At 38.9% G+C, this 20185-nt stretch overlaps 1 long non-coding RNA gene across 2 annotated transcripts in view; it reads right to left on the reverse strand.

Moving 5' to 3' along the window:
• LOC126066508 (uncharacterized) overlaps nucleotides 1-20185 on the reverse strand; it is a 34269-nt gene that overhangs the window by 1636 nt on the left and 12448 nt on the right. The gene's annotated exons all lie outside the window — the stretch shown is intronic.

Here is a 20185-nt window from a genome sequence, read left to right on the forward strand (position 1 = left end):
AACATCCTATACTACATTGTAGTCTTCTTCCATGTAATCTGCATGAAACTTTTTCTTCCTTCTCAAAGACCTCGGCAATACTTCAACTGGTTTATAGAGTATCACGTAAGCTGGTCCTATAAACATGAAACTTATGGTTTATTTCATATATTATTTATTAGTTTATATTATGTTCATTCATTCAATAAGTTGTTCTTGAATGTAAGGCTCTTATTAGACTCTGTTAAAGAGGTAAAGAACAGCCAGGTTTGGTCCTTGTGGCCATGATACTCTTGAGAAAATATGAGATACTAAGAATTAGAATACAAACCTCTGTTACAAAATAAAAAATAGTCCTGCAATAAAAGAGGTACAGACTAAGAGTTCATAAAAAAAAAAAGTTGAATCAATCAGGAATCATCAAGGCAGGGGCAGCATTTGGAGTAGGCCTTGAAGGGATAAGTTTCAGGTTTGTGAAAATGGAGAGAGAAGACTGAGAACACATTGGAAAGATGTGGCCAGTAGGAGTGTATGGGGTGTTGCGGAATGCCATGGAGGTTAGTGTCCCTGGAATTTCTGCGGCATGGGACACCTTCAACTCTGATGGCTTTGTGCTTCTGCTCTGGGACATTCAGTGGAAGGAGGTCAGTACTGCTCTTGGGCTTTGTAACACTGTTTACCTGCTTGTTCAGTTTCTGAGATTTCCTTAAAATGAATGTTTTCTCATCTTTATCACACCTAAGGCCTTTTTCTGGAAACTCTGATGGCATAGTGGTTAAGAGCTACAGCTGCTAACCAAAAGGTCAGCAGTTCGAATCCACCAGGTGCTCCTTGGAAACTCTATGGGGCAGTTCTACTCTGTCTTATAGGGTCACTATGAGTCAGAATCGACTCGATGACAAGGGGTTTTGGGGTTTGATTTTTTGGTTTAGGCCTTTTTCACACTCTGCAAAGTTGGATACAATTTTTTCTAGGCAAGACTGCCTTGTTTCTGTGTGCCAGTTGTCTTCCCAATTGGATTATAGTTTCTCCAAGTCCTGGGATGCATGCTTCCTAATCTCACATAGAACAGAGCTGAGAGCCAAGCACATAGCAGGCGCTCAATATACACTGGATGATTTATGGGGTCTTTAGTTACGAATGAATGAAACTGTCCACAGAAAATGTGGTTGAAAAGTATTAAATGAATATTTCAGATTTATTCCAAACTGTTACCCATGGAAAAAATTAAACATCAATTTCAGAAAGGGTATGACCAAATAATTCTTAGTGTGCTTTACTTCTGTTAAAGATATTTTTTCAATCAAAGACACTCACTTTGGATGAATACTGAGGTATGTATCTGGCTTTGAAGATCTATCTTAGGAAAATATTAGGAAAGGGGGAAAAAAAATCTTAGTCATTTCAGCTTTAAAACAGCATTTTCAAACTTATTCCGAAATGTTCACGTATTATTACCTACTCAGATTGGGTCATGTGTTTTTGACTAAAATTATTTTTGCATATATAAAGAAGTATGTTTCATTTTTGCCCATTGAAATTCAATTTTACTTATTCATGCAGAATTGACACCAGATTGAAATTCAGGATCTAAAATTGTTGGCTAATTTATGAAAATCCTGTTACTGAAATCTACCCGTGGGATTACCATGTCGTTCTTGTTAAGTTGCTGTCAAGATGATTCCAACTCGTGGTGACCCCAAGTGTTACAGAACAGAACTACTTCCTAGGGTTTTTAAGGCTGTGGCCTTTTGGAAGCAGATTGTCAGGCTTGTCTCCAGAGGAGCTTCTGGGTGGATTTGAACTGCCGACTTTTTAGCTGGTAATCAAGTGTTCAACTACTAAGAGAATGTTTAGAGGTTCGTATCCACCCAGAGGTGCCTTGGAAGAAAGGCCTGGCGATCTACCCTGAAAAATCAGCCTTTGAAAACCATATGCAGACAGAGTAGAACTAAACTCAGCCTGTTAGAAATTAACTTGTAGAAGTGACAGAAAAGTTAAGAACCCAAATTATGCAACATGATCATACACTGTCTGAGCTGATATTGCAACTGGTGTATTTCACAACTCCTATTATCTCAGAGAATTAAAGAACCCTACATTATTCCTGACTTACACTTGGGCTGACATTGCTGCTGTTTCCTGCCTAAAAACACGTACTGGTTACATCTTGCTTCCTTTCCTAGCGATCTGCCTAATCCTTTCCCATGTGAAAGTTTTACAAACTACGTATTCAGTTTTCAGTGTTTCCTATCAATATTTATGGTTTCATGCATACTTTCTGTCTGCCCAATTCGACTGTGACATCTCTTAGGGCAAAAGCTGGTACCTTTCTTTGCATTCCTCCTCTTAAAGTGTCCTCAACAAGGCTTATTAGTTTATGAAGAAGACGATAAAGAATGAGATACAGCAACTCAAACTCATCTTTTTAAATGTATTTCTAGTAAAAGAAATAATTACTGGTTCTCTAACTATGACTTGGTCAAATCTCACAAACCATTGCTCCTCTAGAAATGTGACCCAGGACTAGATCAAGCTGTAGTACGATGGCACAAGTTCAGGGTTGAACTTGGCAGCCTGCTACAGAATATACACTGTCAGCTTTTGAGCATGTGCATAGAGTTGTTGGGTTTCTGCCTGGACCAAAAATGTTCAATGAGTTAGGGTTTTTTATTGTTGTTGGAATACTTCCTTCGTTTGAATAAAGTCAAATTTCAGCTCCTGAAAACTCTAAGTATATGCTCTAAATTTTTAGTACAGTACTGTTTCCATGGCATAGCCACGTGGATCGGATTTGGCATGTGTAACCTACCCACGAGTTCCTTCAAACATACACTGCTGCCTTGAGCCAGAGCAACCTTGCTGAACCATCGGTTGAGGCTCCCGGCACTGTTCGCTTATACTTCGTCTTTGACTTTACCTTTTTGTGGCAACTACATTTATTCTCAAAATTTTAATTCCATAGCACACATATTAGTGGGAATATATTTTTTTCCCACACATCCTGGCTGGTACTTTCAGTCAAAATTAATTAAATACACACAAAAATTCATGACATAGTTGAAGGCGGCTGAAATATGCTTCCAGGTGATACCAAACATTTATATACAATTCAACTTTAATATCACAAACTTTTTTCCAAATAAACCATGTATTTATTTAAAACAGCTTTAAAATATTCTGATAAAATAGAAAATACATCACTCTATTATATCCTAATATATTTTAAGTATAGAACCACTAACCTGGCTTTATGAGGTGATGGGGAGGCTTTACAGAGGAACTAATGAAAGAGTTAGGTATTGAAGAAGTAGGATTTTTCCAGAGGAAGAAGGGCAAGTTAGGCATAGGGATGTGCATGAGCCAAAGGAGTGAAAGTTCAGAGAGAGATAAAAAGCCCAAAGGATTCTATACAGTACATTGTACAAACTGTGAACTAGGAATTACGGGAAAACAATGATGAATGAAAAGTTGTCCCTGCCTTCATAACTTCAAATATAGTGCTGCTATAACAGAAATACCACAAGTGGATGGCTTTAACAAAGAGAAGTTTATTTCCTCACAGTAAAGTAGTCTGAAAGTCCAAATTCAGTGTATCAGCTCCAGAGGAAGTCTTTCTGTCTCTGTTGGCCTTCTCATCAGTCTTCCCCCAGACTAGGAGATTCTCTGTGCAGGGACCCCGGGTCCAAAGGATGCGCTCTGCTCCTGGCACTGCTTTCTTGGTGGTATGAGGTACCCCTGTCACTCTGCTTGTTTCTCTCTTTTGTATCTCAAGAGATTGCCTCAAGACACAATCCAGTCTCATAGGTTGAGTCCTGCCTTACTAACACAACTGCTACCCATCTTCCCTCGTTAACATCGTAGAGTCAGGATTTACAACATATAGGAAAATCACACAATACCAGGAGTCATGGCCTACCCCAAGTGATACACACATTTTTGGGGTGACATAATTCAACCCATGAGAATAGAGAAGGGAAAGAAAGGGGCAATAGATGCAGGAAGAGTTTTCAGATAAAACGGAATTTGCTGTTACCTTTGAAAGACAAGTAAGAACTTAAGAGGCAGATCCAGTAGGAAAGGGCATTTTCAGGAAAGGAAAGAACGTGGGTGTAAATTGAAGCATGCAGAGAATGTTTATAGACTGGTATATATGCTATGTGACAGGAAAGTGGGACTTTTTGGTTGCAAGCTGGAGAAGGAAGAGGTAATGACAATGAAAACTAGAATGGTAATGTCGAGTTAAATGGCAGAATCATTTAAGACTTGGATGCAGGAATTGGACTTTGGGATGAGGAGAGTGTCACGGCTGATCTATATCTTGAGTTTCGTAGAGAAGCCAAATTTAGAGAAGATGGGAAGTCATCCATAAAGAATGGTTAGTTTTCACCATGGCAAGGGCACAGAAAAAATGAGGTGTAGAAGACAGGACTGAAGATTGAGCTTGGGAAAGTCTTTCATTTTAGGAGAGGGAAGAAATAAAGAAACCAGAGAAGACTAAGAAAGGGACTGCATGGAGATGAGGAGGAATGCTCTCGTGCATCAAAGAGTTCATTCTTTCTTTGGAAACACATTTAGACACATTGCCTGGGAACTTGTGACACTTTAGTCTGTTGGACCTCATCAAAGATCTGGAATACATGCTAAGCAGCTCTTTGAACTGTAGGAATGACACAGGACCCACAAATCTAGTCTTATTCTCTCCATCACCATGTCATCCAAACTGAAGCGTATTTATTTTATGAATCTATGTCATCGTCCTCTAAAAACTTCCCATGTATAATTCCATATAAAATTTTGTGTAAAACTGGAAGGGATAACTGTACACTACAGACATTAAAGGCTTTTCTAATGGCCTCTTCTCATCAATATGAAGGAGTGGAAATGACTAGAATGGTATTCTGAATAGTCCTAAAAGAGATATTTTTAGACCCACATTCAGTATTGGTCAAAAACTTATTCTTTTAAGATTTTTTAACGTTAAGCTAATAATTAATTTTGAGTAGCTCTACTCTGTAACACATGGGGTTATTGTGGGGGTGTCGAACATGGTGTTACACATATGTCATTTTAGTCAAATTTATCATGTCTGTTCTTCTGTATCTTTACTGATTTTTTTTATCTGCTTGTTTTTATTAGTTTCTGAGTGAAGTATGTTAAAGAGATTGAAGATATTTTGCTTTACCCCTCTAATTCAGTTAATTTTTCTTTTATTAGAAAAAAATTTAGAATTTTGAGTATTAAGAAATTTGTATTTTATCTGTAGTATGATTCTTACATTAAAGTCTACTTTGTCTTAGTATACTTATAACAGGTTTCTTTAGTTTTGCAAGATATAACTTTTCCATTCCTTAACTTTTAGACTTTTTTAAGCCTTCTTTTAAGAGTGCTTCTTGTAAACAGTATATGATTGTTGTAGCTTTTTTGAAAAAAATCCAGTCTGAAAATCTTTGCCTTGGAGCCTTTAGTCCATTTAACTTCAATATAATTTCTGATATACTTGGTTTTAAATCTACCATCTAACCATACAACTTCTCCTCACTTAATGGACTATCTCATTATCTGACTGATAGTTAATGCTATCTGTCAACTTGGCTAGGCCATGATTCTCAGTATTATGTAATTATCTATCACTTTATGGTCTAATGTAATTATTCTTCATTTTGTGATATAATGTAATCACTTACATGGTGTGATCTGATGTGATCAATCAGTTATAAGGGGAATTTCCCCTGGGGTGTGGCTTATACTCAGTATATATAAATATAAATATAAATATATATATATATATATATATATATATATATATATATATATATGGATGTTCTGGCAAAGCTCACTTACTTCTTCTGAATCCTGTCTCCAGCTTGTTGTCATCTGACCTTGGGACTTCAGCCAGCAGCCTGTCATCTGATCTGCCAACTTTGAGATTCATCAGGTTCCACAGCCCTGTGAGCCAGTAGCCTGTAGTCTGTCCTTCCTATTCTGGGCCCATCAGTCCCTGCAACCATGTAAGTCAGGATAGCCTCCAGCTGATGCCTGACCTATGGACTTTGGAACTTTCCAGCTTCCAAAACAATCTGAGCCATTTCCTTGAGATAAATCTCTCTTGGTATATAACCAAAAACCCAAACCTGTTGCTGTTGAGTTGATTCCAGCTCATAGCGACTCTGAAGGACAGAGTAGAACTGCCCCATAGAGTTTCCAAGGAGCACCTGGTGGGTTGGAACTGCTGACGTTTTAGTTAGCAGCCATAGCTCTTAACCACTATCCACCAGGGTTTCATATATATATATATATATATATATATATATATATATATATATATATATATATATATATATATAATATATAATATATAATATATATATATATATCTGCACTTGACTAGTTTTGCCTCTCTCAAAACTAAGACTAAGACAGTGTTATTTCGCATTTATGACAATAGCAAAAAATTTACTCTCCAACTATTTTGCACACTAACAATGTACATCTGGCAGTAACAAATGCTGAGGCAAGAGTAACATTGGCTGTGATGGTTAAGGTTATGTGACAACTTGACTGGGCCATGATTCTTAGTATGTAATTATCCAGCATTTTGTGACATGATGTGATTATCTTCCATTTTGTGATAAAATGCAATTACTTCCATCATGTGATGTGACGTGATCAGCCAAGCAGTTGTAAGAGGAGTTTCCTTGGGAGTGTGGCCTGCACCCAATAAATATATGGACATTCTGGCAAAGCTCACTTGCTTGCTCTGGATGCTGTTTCTGACTTATCATCATCTGACCTCTGGTTCTTGGGACTTGAGCCAGCAGCCTGTCTTCTGATCTGCCGACTTTGGGATTCATCAGCTTCCACAGCCCTGTGAGCCAGCAGCCTACTGTCTACCCTGCTGAGTTTGAGTTCATCAGCCCCTGCAACCACATGAGTCAGGAGAAGCCTCAAGCCGACGGCTGACCCATGGACTTTGGGAATTGCCAGGCTCCACAGCCATATGAGCCATTTCTTTGAGATAAATCTCTCTCTCCTTCTGTCTCTGCCTTTTTTTCTTTCTATATATGCTTCACTAGTTTTGTTTCTCTAGAGAACCCAGCTGAAGGCAGTTGGTAACGAGAGTTGTTCTAGAGAAACAAAATCATAAGGATGAGTTTTCTAAATTGGTTGTCAAGTCTGACTAGTCTTAGGTGCTGATGACTCTGCCTTCAGTAGTAAAGAGGGCACTGCTAATCCACGCAAGGAGATGGTAATATTAATATGCAAAATATCATCATTGATACATCAAGTATTGATGAGAAGCTAAGCTCTGGGTGATCGCGTGTTTGATATTTTTCTACAATTTTGTGAGAATGAAAAGTATAGGGAAGGCTGATCGGTTGGCCTGACTTTCACTAGAAAAAGAGATGAAAGAAAGAAATGAGTACAGTGCTTCAGAGTCACAGCTAAAGTGCCACATAAAATACCTCACAGTTGCCACTTGTGCCTTGAAAGAAAGTCTAATGTAGTAGTAGAGCTGATATTGCCAAAAACAAACCCAGAGTCTTATCGTAAGAGTGGCTGAATTACAATGCCAGTTAAATTCCCAACCCTGAATGGTGTCTGAAGTTAAAGTGAGGATATTGATTGGGAAGAAATGAGATTCTGAAACTTTGGATGGGGACATATGGGCAGACGATCAGGAAGCTGGGGACACTGAACACTTAAATTTTGTTGAATCACTCCTGCCAAAAGAACCAGCTTCCCCCATTCCCCCATCTGAAGAGATCGTGCCACCCACCTTTGTCTGATAAACAACTGTCTTGGTCATCTAGTACTGCTATAACAGAAATACCACAAGTGGATGGCTTTAACAAAGGAAAGGTTATTCTCTCACAATCCAGTGGATAGAAGTCAGAATTCGGGGTACCAGCTCCAGGGGAAGGCCTTCCTCCTCTATCATCTCTGGAGGAAGGTCCTTGTCATCAGTCTTCCCTTGGTTTGGGAGCATCTCAGTGCAGAAACCTCAGGTCGAAAGAACGTGCTCTGCTCCTGGCACTACTTTCTTGGTGGTATGAGGTCCCCCGACTCTCTTTTGTATCTCAAAAGAGATTGGCTTAAGACACTATCTAATCTTGTAGCTCTCATCAATATAACTGCCACTAATCCATCTTATTATTATTATTTTTTAATCCATCTTATTACATCATAGTGATAGGATTTACAACACATAGGGAAATCACATCAGATGACAAAATGGTAAACAATCATACAACACTAGGAATCATGACCTAGCCCAGTTAACACGTATTTTTTGGGGGGACACAATTCAATCCATGACAGCAACTTTCCCCGAGAAAACTTATCCCTTCATCCCTTACATGATGAGATTAACCCAGCTGTGCCTGAAGCACCTTTGTCTGAGATATTGCCTGGGGTGGCACCTGGGGCCTTTCCCACATTGCTTGAAGTAAATGCCTTACAAGACATTTCTGAAAGTTCCCAAGACCCAAGCCCAAACCCATTTTTGCCTCTAGACTTATAACTAGACGCAAGTTCCAGCAAGTTCCAAAAGGTGTAGCACAAACTGTGACTCAGGAGGAGGTACATTACACTCCAAAAGAACTGTTTGACTTTTCTAATATGTACAAACAGAAACTTGGGGAATATGTGCAGGAGTGGCTATTAAGGGTGAGAGATAATGATGCAAGGAACATAATGTTGGATCAGTCTGACTTTATTGATATGGGCCCACTAAGTACAGATACTTCATTCAATGTTTCAGCTTGAAGGGTTAGAAAAAGATCTGATAGTTTATTTAATTGGTTCTCTGAAGCATGGATTATGTGGTGGCCTACACTAAATCAAGTTGAAGTGCCAACTACAGCCTTGGTATGCTGTAGGAGAAGGCATTCAAAGTCGTAGGGAATTGCCATGTTAGAGTGGATTTTTTAAGCTAGACCTACAGATACCCACACATGGAGTCCCCAGAGGACACAAGTTTTACCACAATGGTGAGGAACAAATTTGTGAAGGGAGCCCCAGCATCCTTGAAGACTGCTATGATTGCTATTTTATGTAAGTCAAATTTGCCAGTGGGAGCTGCTGTAACTGAATTAAGACACCTAATTACAATGGGGCTTATTGAACCAACGGTGGTAGGGGCCAAATGGCGGCACTCAATTGACAAAGACAAGTTGGGTGTGGTTACCATAATGGACAGTGGAGTCAAAGCAGTAATCAGAATAGTCTTACTCGGATGGGCATATGGCTTTGGGTGCTTAGTAATGGTGTCCCTAGGGGTGAAATAGAAAGAAATTTACTATTTACTTGATCTGTACAAGTAGAAGAATTCTGGGTCAAGTGAATAGCACTCTAACTTGAATAGCCAGGATAGAGAGTTGTGGCCCCTCAATTTCCAGGCTTGAGTGAATTTTTTAAAGACTCATGACCCCTTGAATGAAACGGAAGCCAGGTTCCTTGAGAAAGGACACCATTACACTGCCAAAAATTTATTCCGTTGATCTTTTTCCTGGCCTTCTTCAAAGGGATATACAGCCATTTATGAGAGTGACTCTTCATTGGAGAAAAGGAAATAACCAGGGTTTAGGGTATTACTGAACATTGGCACTGAACTGCCACTAATTCCAGGAGACCAAAAACATCACTGTGACCCACCAATCACAGTCGGGGCATATGGAAGTCAGCTTATCAGCGAAGTCTTAGCTCAGGGCCACCTCACAGTGGGTCCCTGAACTCATACTGTAATGACTTCCCCAGTTTCAGTATGCAAAATAGAGTAGACATAGTCAGCAACTGGCAGTCCCCCACACTGGATCCCTGACAAGTGAAGTAAAGGCTATTATGGTAGAAAAAGCCAAGAGAAAGCCATTAGAAGTGCCTCTACCTAGGAAAATAGTAAACAAAAGCAACACCATATTCCTGGAGGAATTGCAAAGTTTACTGCCACTATCAAAAACTTGTAGGTGGTGATTCCTACCACATCCCCATTCAACTCGCCTATTTGGCCTGTGCAAACAACAGAGTGATCTTGAAGAATGGCAGTGGATTATCATATGCTCAACCAAGTGGTAATTGTAATTGCAGCTGCTGTTCCAGATGTGGTTTTATTGCTTGAGCAAATTAATTCTTCTGGTGCTTAATATGCAGCTATTAAGCTGGCCAATGCCTTTTTCTCTATCCCAGTTTCAGAAGATCACCAGGAGCAGCATGCTTTCACCTGGCAAGACCAGCAGTACACTTTCACTGTCTTACTCCGGAGATATATCAACTCTCCAGACCTGTTTCATAATTTACTCTGCAGGGATCTTGATTACCTTTCTCTGCCACAAGACATCACACTGGCCCATTACATTGATGACATGCTGATTGGACTTAGTAAGAAAGAAGTATCAACGATTCTAGACTTATTTGAAAGAAATTTGTGTGCTAGAGGGTAGGAAATTAATCCAAAGAAAATTCAGCCTTCTTCCAACTCAGTGAAATTTCTAGGACACCAGTGGTACGGGGCGTATAGTGATAGTCCCTCTAAAATGCAGAAGTTATTGCATTTGGCCCCTCCTACAACTAAAAAGGAGGCATAATACCTGATGGACCTCTTTGGATTTTGGAGGCAACATATTCCTCATTTCGGTTTTTTGAGTCCCTTGATAAAAAAAAATTTATCAAGGGACTCAAAAAAGCTGCTAGATTTGAGTGGGGCCTGGGACAAGAGAAGGTTCTGCAACAGGCTCAAGCTGTCATGCAAGCTGTTCTGTACTTGGGCCTTATGATTCAGCTGATCCAATGTTGTTTACAGTGTCAGTGGCAGATAGAGATGCAGTTTGGAATCATTGGCAAGGCTTTATTGGTGAATCACAGTGCAGACCCTTAGGATTTTGAAGCAAAGGCCTGCCATCTGCAGGTAACTACTCTCCTTTAGAGAAATAGTTTTGGCTTGTTACTGGGCCTTAGTAGAGACTGAAAGCCTAACCGTGTGCCATCAAGTCACCATGTGGCCTGAGCTGCCTGTCATGAACTGGGTGCTGTCTGACCCACAGAGTCATAAAGTAGAACCTGCACAGCAGCACTCCATTATTAAATGGAAATGGTAAATACGAGATCAGGCTTGAGCAGAACCTGAAGGCACAAGTAAGTTGCATGAGGAAATGGTTCAAAAGCCCATGGTTTCCACTCTGGTCACATTACTCTTTCCCCCCCAGTCTGTACCTATGGCTTTATGGGGAGTTCCTAATGATCAGTTGACTGAGGAAGAGAAAACTCATGCCTGGTTTATAGACGGTTCTGTACAGTGTGCAGGCACCACTAAAATGTGGACAGTGGCAGCACTACAGCCCCTTTCTGGGACCCTCCTGAAGGACAGTGGTGAAGTGAAATTCTCCCAAAGGGCAGAACTTCGAGCAGTTCTCCTGACTGTTCACTTTGTTTGGAAGCAGAAATTGCCAGATGTGTGGTTGTTTCCTGATTCATGGGTTGTGGCCATTGGTTTGGCTGGATGGAAAGAATATGATTGGAAAATTGGTGACAAGGAGGTATGGGAAAGGGGTATGTGGTTAGATCTCTCTGAATGGGCCAAAGAAGTGAACATATTTGTGTCTCATGTGGATGTTCACCAAATGGTGACCTTGGTAGAGAAGGACTTTATCAAGTGGATAGAATGACATGTTCTGTGGAAACCAATCATCCTCTCCCCAGCCACTTGTGTCATTGCCCAATGCTGTCATGAACAAAGTGTACATGGTGGCAGGGATGGAGGGTATGTACAAGTTCAGCAACATGGACTTCCACTCACCAAGGCCAACTTAACTACAGCCACTGCTGAGTACACAATCTGTCAGCAACAGACACAACACGGAGTTCCTAATATGGCACCATTCCTCAAGGCGATTAGCCAGCAATTTAGCGGCAGGTTGATTACATTGGACCACTTCCATCATGAAAAGACCAGCATTTTGTTCTTACTGGGTTAGACACTCTGATTATGGATTTGTTTTTCCTGCATACAATGCTTTTGGAAAGCTACCATCTCTGGACACACAGAACACCTTACCCACTGTGATGGTATTCTACACAGCATTGCCTCAGATCAAGGGACTCACTTCGCAGCAAATGAAATAATGCCAATAGGCTTGGAATTTACTGGTCCTACTATGTTCTTTATCATTCTGAAGCAGCTGGCTAGACAGAACAACAGAATGCCTTTCTAAAGATACAATGATGGCACCAGCTATGTGGCAATACTTTGCAGGATTGGGACAATGTTCTCTAGTTGTCTGTACATGTTCGAAACAGCATCCAGTATATGCACTGTTTCTCCCATAGCCAGGATTCACAGATCCAGGAACCAAGGGGCAGAAATCGGAGTGGCACCACTCACTATTACTCCTGGTGACCCACTGGCAAAATTTTTGCTTCTTGTCCCCACTACTCTATGCTCTGTGGGTCTAGAGATCTTAGTTCCAAAGGGAGGAATGCTCCCACCTGGAGACACAACATTGATTCCATTGAACTGGAAGTTAAGAATATCACTTGGCCACTTTGGGCTCTTCATGCCTCTGGATCAACAGGTGAAGAAGAGAGTTACTATGTTGGCTGGTGTGATTACTAAGGGCAATTGAATTGATACTACGTAATGGAAGTAAAAAAGAGTAAGTCTGGAACACAGAAGATCTTTAGGGCATCTCTTAGTATAACCATGCCCTGTGGTTAAAGTCAATGGAAAACTACAGCAACCCAATTCTGACATGAGTGCTAATGGTCAAGACCCTTCAGGAATGAAGGTTTGGGTCACCTCACTAGGTGAAGAACCATGACCAGCTGAGGTATTTGCTGAAGGTAAAGGGAATACGGAATAGGTTGTGGAAGAATGTAGTTCTAAATACCAGTTACAACCAAGTGACCAGTTGCAGAAATGAAGACAGTATAATTACTATGAGTATTTCTTTCTTGTTTTATCATACGTGTATGTATGTGTGTGTATTTTATGTTTGTTTTATTTTCTTCCTTCCTTTATCCCATCACTTATAAAATATAAGCTGCAAATACAGCTAGCGTGTTTTTGGTTGTACGTGTTTTAGTTTTATCATACTAGGCGCAAGTATGACTTTAAAATTTTCTTTATTTAGAAAGCATATACAATTTAAGGAGATGTGAATAGGTGCCAAGTTGAGAAGGGGTGGACTGTGAGAGTTAAGGTTATATGTCAACTAGACCATGATTCTCAGTATTATGTAGTTATCCACCATTTTGTGATATGATGTAATCCTCCGTTTTATGATATAATCACTTCCATGATGAGATGTGATCAGCCAATCAGTTGTAAGGAGAGTTTTCCCAGTGGTGTGACCTGTACTCAATGTATATATGGACACTCAGACAAAGCTCCCTCACTTGCTCTGGATGCTGTTTCTGGCTGCTCATCATCATCTGACCTCTGGTTCTTGGGAGTTCAGCCAGCAGACTGTCTTCTGATCTGCTGATGCTGGAATTCACCAGCTTCTGCAACCCTGTGAGCCAGCAGCCTACTGTCTGTCCTGCTGATTCTGGGCCTGTCAGCCCCTGCAACCCCGTGAGTCAGAAGAAGCCTCCAGCCGACGCCTGGCCAACAGACTTTGGGACTTGGCAGCCTCCACACTGCTTGAGCCATTTCCTTGAGATAAATCTCTCTCGCTGTATACATAGTGAAGCTCCACTCGTTTTGCTTCTCTAGAGAACCCAGTCTAAGACACTGACATTTCACATTTACAATAGTGAAAAATCTACTAGCCAACTGTTTTGCATTCTAACAACTTACATCTGGCAGTAATGAATGCTGAGGTGCAAGGTGAGAGTAACGCTGGTTGCAATGGTTAAGATTATGTGTCACCTTGGCTGGGTCATTATTCTCAGTGACTTGACAGTTATGTAATGATGCAACTTGGCAGCTATGCAATGATGTAGTCATCCTCCATTTTGTGATCTTATGTGGTCGTTCTCCGTTTTTGTATAATGCTGATTTCAAACATTACTGTCTGGTCTTTGGAACCTAATCAGGTTTAGATTTGAGGAGAGAGTGTAGTTCTCAATTTGTTCCAACTTTTCTACATTCCTTTTTCTTTCCTTATCTTTTTCTCTATTAGCTTGTTAATTGTGCATTTTTCTATTCTTTTAGTGTTTGCTCTAGATATTAAAAAACTCATTCTTGTTTTTTTATAATCTGATATTAATTGGTATTTTTTTCACCCTTCCCGTACAATCCGAGGAACTTAGAATACTTTAACTTCATTTATCTTCCTCATGGCTTTTATGTTATTGCCACACATATTAGTTCTATATATGTTTTAAATCCAACAATGCATTCTCTTTACCTTCTTAATCATTCAAAATTTATTTCAGTTCACCTTTGTATTTACCCTTTCTTAGGCTCATTATTCCTTCTTACATTTCCCTGCTCATCTCTGGGATCGTTTTCCCTCTGCCTGAAGAACTGCCTATAGTATTTTCATTAGTGTGGATCTGTTGATGATACATTCTCCCAGGATTTGCTTATCACAAAATATCATTTTATATATATATATTTGAAGAATATTTTAAAAGATACAGAATTCTTTGTTGGCAGTTATTTTCTTTCAGTGCTTTGAAAATACCATTCCTTTGGCTCCATCATTGTCTAGCAGTCTTATTGTTGCTAATTTGTAGGGACTATGCCTTTTTTCTTTGGCTTCTTGTTGGATATTCTCTTTGTATTGGATTTGGAGTTTCTTTATGATGAGCCTAAGTCTGGTTTTCTTTACATTTATTCTGTTTGGCATTCACAGCAGTTTTGAATCTGCTTAATGATTTGTTTGTTCGTTTGGAGGTTCGGAAAATTATCTTTTTTCTTCGAGGACTCTAATTTCAACTATTAATAGTTTTATGTAACATACATTTGTATTATCTATCTTTCATTATCTATGTATCATCTATCTATTGAGAGACATATGTGTACATATATATGTGTGTGTGTATGCCTGTGTGTTGTTCAGTTTTTCTGGTTTTGGTGAGAGAGTTCATATGCAATAAGCTAGACCTGCATTACCAGAGAATGAAAATGTCTGATATAAATAATGATTCAATTAGTTTAATGAAAAAATTCTCTAAAAATATTTTGCAAGAAATCCTGAAATGCAATCTTGAATTTGAAATTATTTTCATAGAATTTGTTGCTTAAACAGAAGTCAGAAAAGAAAGTAAGAGAGGGAGAGAGAAGAAAAGAGTTTGCCAGAAAAATTGGAGGAAGAGAAAGAGGGGAATAAAAGAAGAAATGAGGATGAAAATAAGATAGAAAGACTTTCAATTAAATTTTTAATTTTCAATTAAAATTTTGAAGTGTCTTATTATATAACATCTTAAAATTTCAAGAAGAAATTCTAAGCATGTAAGGAATAGTCTCTCTTTTTCTTGGTCTTTCTCCTCTGCCTGCACATTCTTCAAACCCTCTTTTATTTCTTTTACTTAAAAGCTTCCAGAGACTAAATCTTTTCTGTAAAAGAGATACCAAGGCAACAGATTATTACAGATCTCTGGAGAGGCTTCATCCTGAAGCTGCATCTCTGTCTTTCTGGTTTTTTAATCCTGTGTTGTCTTTGCATCCGTCACTTTTTATTGCTTCAACCAACCATTCTGGGAAGTTCGTGGACAATCCAGTTACTGGACGCAGCCCCACTGCTGTCCTTTATTCAGACTCTGTTGGACTGTAGATCTAAGGCCTATAGTGTGTGTGCTTCTTGTACATACTCCAGTGGAAGCTGGGACTGAACTCTCTCCTTTTCTCTCTCTCCACCTCTGACCTTCTTTCAGGCCTTTCTTTGGTGTTCCTGGCCATCTGCCTGACATCCAGAGTTGCCTGCAGCCTGACAAGACAGAGTGACTCACCTAGCTTCAGAACAACATCATAGGTGCCAACACAAAGTAGACCAGATACACCATCCAAAATACCCCTTCGAGGTTATTCCAAACCCAGGACTGAGCCAGGAATTGTTCCAAAAATACATCACTATATTTTGGCCTGGTGTCACTTCCCTACTTGGCAAGGTAGGGTTAGAGAAATTGAAACAGAGATTTTCTGTTACCCTCTCTTATATTCTTTCCTTTCAGATATATATATTTTTACTTGACTTATCTCTAATACTACACAGTTGCTTCAACTTTTACAATTATTTATAGCATATCAAAAAGCAGTAAAAATTCTACATTTTGTCCCCCACCTTCTCTTTATTTCCCAGCCAAACAAACTATTCTCTTCATACTAAACAAACGTTTTTGAGTGAATAAATGACTGAATATTTGTTGGATATTTATACTTTCATATTATGGCCCATGTCATGGATTGAATTTACCAAAAAACCAAACCCAGTGCCTTCGAGTCAATTCCGACTCATAGCTACCCTATATGTTCCCCCTCAAAATGTGTGTATCAACTTGGTTAGGCCATGATTCCCACTATTGTGTGGTTGTCTTCCATTTTGTGATTATAATTTTATGTTAAGAAGATTAGGGTAGGACTATGACACCACCCTCACTCAGGTCACCTCCCTGATCCAAGGTAAAGGGAGTTACCCCGGGGTGCAGCCTGCACCACCTTTTACCTCGCAAGAGATAAAAGGAAAGGGAAGCAAGCAGAGAGTTGGGGACCTCATACCACCAAGAAAGAAGCACTGGGAGCAGACTGCGTCTTTTAGAGCTGGGGTTCCTGCACAGCAGAGAAGCTCCTAGTCCAGGGGAAGATTAAAGAGAAAGACCTTCCTCCAGAGACAAAAGAGAGAGAAAGCCTTCCCCTGGAGCTGGCACCATGAATTTGTATTTTTAGCCTACTTTACTGTGAGAAAATAAACTTCTCTCTGTTAAAACCATCCACTTGTGGTATTTCTGTTATGGCAGCACTAGATGACCAGGACAGCCCACATAACTCCTTATCTCTATGTTAAGTTTCATGTGTTCTCTTTTCTCTTTTTTTAAAGTGTTCTTTTTTCTTGCCTTAGTGCAATCGTATCCATCCTTTGGATCCCTGTCAAGTCTTGAAAGCTCTGCTTACTATCCCAGTTCACTTGGTATCTTTTGTAAATTAATTATTAAGGCAGTTTTATTTTTGCTACTCATTGTGATTAATCAAAAACTGTCTTTAATTAGTGCTAAAACCTTTTTTTTGTAAATATACCTTGCCTTCAGAAATGCATGGGAAGCATCTTTGAAGCAGGGAAAACGTCCTCTTCTAATTGTCTCCTTTAATGCTTACAGCCCAAAGTAGGTCAGATAGAATGTCCTTATTCTAATTTTAAAGAAGATGAAGCTGTTCATGGACATATCATTGCTAAGTGAAGAAGGCAGGATTGAACAAATCATTCTTACTGCAAACTCTGTGACCCTTCTACCCCAACATACTATCTCCCATTTTTTAAAACCATCTTCAGCCTTCAACAAAGTCTTTCAAGTTATAAGGACACAAAAGAAGAATGAATGAATAAGTAAATATATGTATGCTTTCTTCCAGTTATCACTTATATACTTATTTGGGAGTAGGCCTGGTTGATGTTTGCATCAGAGGAAAAGAAGAATTCTTCTGAGAATATGGAATTATGCATAAGGATATAAGCAAATAAATGCAACAAATAAATAAATAATTAACAGCTGCAGTTGTTTTTGTGTGCTGTCCAGTCAATTCTGACTCTTAACAACCCTACATGACAGATTAGAACTGCTCCCTAGGGTTTCCTGGGCTGTAATCTTTATGGGAGCAGATCACTAGGTCTTTGGCAATGACTAAAATCCCAATGCAAAAGATGGATTCCATGGTGTTATGTCAATGTTTCTAAGTTCTGAATCAAATTGTTTTTAGCACTTAGGTAAATGGGCTCATTTACAAAGAGGCCAACTTCTAATCTTGTGCCTTAACTTACTCTTTTCTTATTTGGATACACTAATAGGCCCTCCCTTGTGTGTGGGTATACTGGTAGACATCCAAAACACATACAGATAGCACTGTTAGACTGATATCATGACCATCTTCCCCAGCCCAGCTCTCTTGGCAATGATATGAGGCATTTCGAGTCAGTTCATACTGCAGGGAAAATAAAAAAAGTTGTTTTCATGAGGCTGTGACCAGATCTTCCAGGAACTAGCTTCTCCAGTTCCTGGAAGGTTTTGAAAAATATACATTGCTTTTCTGACATGTCAGTAGAGATTGCAAAGTATTATCACCACTGCTAATTTTCTTTTCTGATCAAGAAAACTGTGCTTTAAAAAAAAAAAAAGGAAGAAAGAAAAGAGAGAAATCTTAATGATAGGTTCTTGAATGTTATCAGCATTACTGTAAATTATCTTTTGTGCTAGAACAGCCCATTTGGTGCCAGGAACAATTCAAAAGCCTTGCAATACTAAACGGTGAGATCTTAGCACAATGTAGTCTAGACAGAAATTGTGTGATAATACAGTTAGATCATTATTGTAAAGTTAAAAAAATAAAAATAAGTGATGCAAAATTACTTTTAATTGCCTCTTGGTGCCAGATTCTGCCCCCTAAGCTAAGCTATTTTTCCTTGATACTTTCTCTGTCCCAGAAGATTTTTTCAAGTAACTCCCCTGGTGACAGGCAATGATTTAAACTACAAGGGCTCAGGCTCCAGTTTTACCTGTGCCCAAATTCAGATTGGCCATCATTTCTTCAGCTCAGCTCTCCCGTTGCCAGTTTTTCAGTGTACCTGCGTTGGGGAATGTAGGCTCCCGACCCTGCCAAGACCAGTGCCAATTGTTTCATAACTTGGCAGACCCAAAGTGCTGCTGTAAGTCAGGACGGTGTCCTAGCAACCAAGTGACTCACCTTTTAAATTATCTCATTATTCTCTTATCCTAAATTGGTAGAAAGCTCATAATTTCCTTCCAATATATTTTCCTGTCAGAATTCAGTTTCTCTTTTAATTATATGCAGGAAAGGAGATTTTCATTGTGGTGGTGGGATTCTTTTCCTTTGCATTTGGGGCCTTTTAAATTAGAATACATTCTTCTTGAACATATACACACAAATTAAAACTTCATCTGTTGCTTCCTTTAATCTCTATATTTTAAAAATATACATTTTTTTTTCCTGTTAGGTTAGGATCAGTTCCAACTTCCAATTCCCAATTTAGATGACTTGCTCTGAAACTAACTCCAAACATTTACTGAGTTTGAAGGTCACAGTGCTATTGATTGATTTCTAGTTATAATGTATGTTGTCCTAACATGAGTTGTGTTTTTTTTCTATAACGTTGGGCCAAGTCCAAAAATGCAAGGATCAAAGCATCTGGACTTGTTGCTTTCAAGTTTGGCATATAAAGGGGCTGGCAGTCACCAATGTGGTCTTGGCTGAGCCCCACTTGTTTTCATTCTCTGATGTGAAACAGTTGGGAATCACAGACCCTCCAACAGCTAGAGTGGACTCAATAAAAATTGGCTTAATAATCTGCCAAGCGTTTGGAAGTGCCAGTCTCCACAGTTTTTCAGCAGTATTGGCCATGACATGTTTCTTTCTTTCTTTCTTTTTCTTTCAAAGGAAAGAATTTGCTGTGAAGTTAGTTTAAGATCAACATTTTAAACAGGTAAACTATTCATCACAGTAAACTATCATCTTTGATCTTGTTTTGTGCATTATTTTACATTTTTAATTTTTCATATATGATGTTTCCTTTAATACACTTGTTTGCTGTCCCTCTTGAACATCAAACATAGATACAACAAATAATGCAGAGCGCTCAGATATTTGACAATTCTATCTAAAGTTCACTAATTCAAAAAAGTTATCTAGGCATTTTAAAGTTTGCAGATTCTTTGAGGTAAACCATTCTATATTAAATTATTGCAGTTTAATTTCATTAAAATATTGAGAATAATTATAAACATTATCATAGGTGTGTGTGAACATATATTTTGATTAGGGTGAGGGATTTCCCTGCTCAATTTATTTACGTTGACTTCCGTGGAAATGTTGTTCTTTACATTGAAATATGGAATTGTCAGCTTAGGTTTATAGGTATTTTCATTATTTAGAAATTTAACATATTTATTTATTTTTTTTAAATTTGTAACAGTTTTATCTTTCTCTAGTACCTTATTTTCCACCAAAAAATGCTTTCGGTTAGTATAAATTTCTTACGGACTAAGAGCTTCCAAGAGAAGGCTGCTGTTGTTTGATGCCATTGAGTCAGTTGTGACTCAT

The sequence above is a fragment of the Elephas maximus genome, chromosome 23 (assembly GCF_024166365.1).
Source record: "Elephas maximus indicus isolate mEleMax1 chromosome 23, mEleMax1 primary haplotype, whole genome shotgun sequence".
NCBI lineage: Eukaryota > Metazoa > Chordata > Mammalia > Proboscidea > Elephantidae > Elephas > Elephas maximus.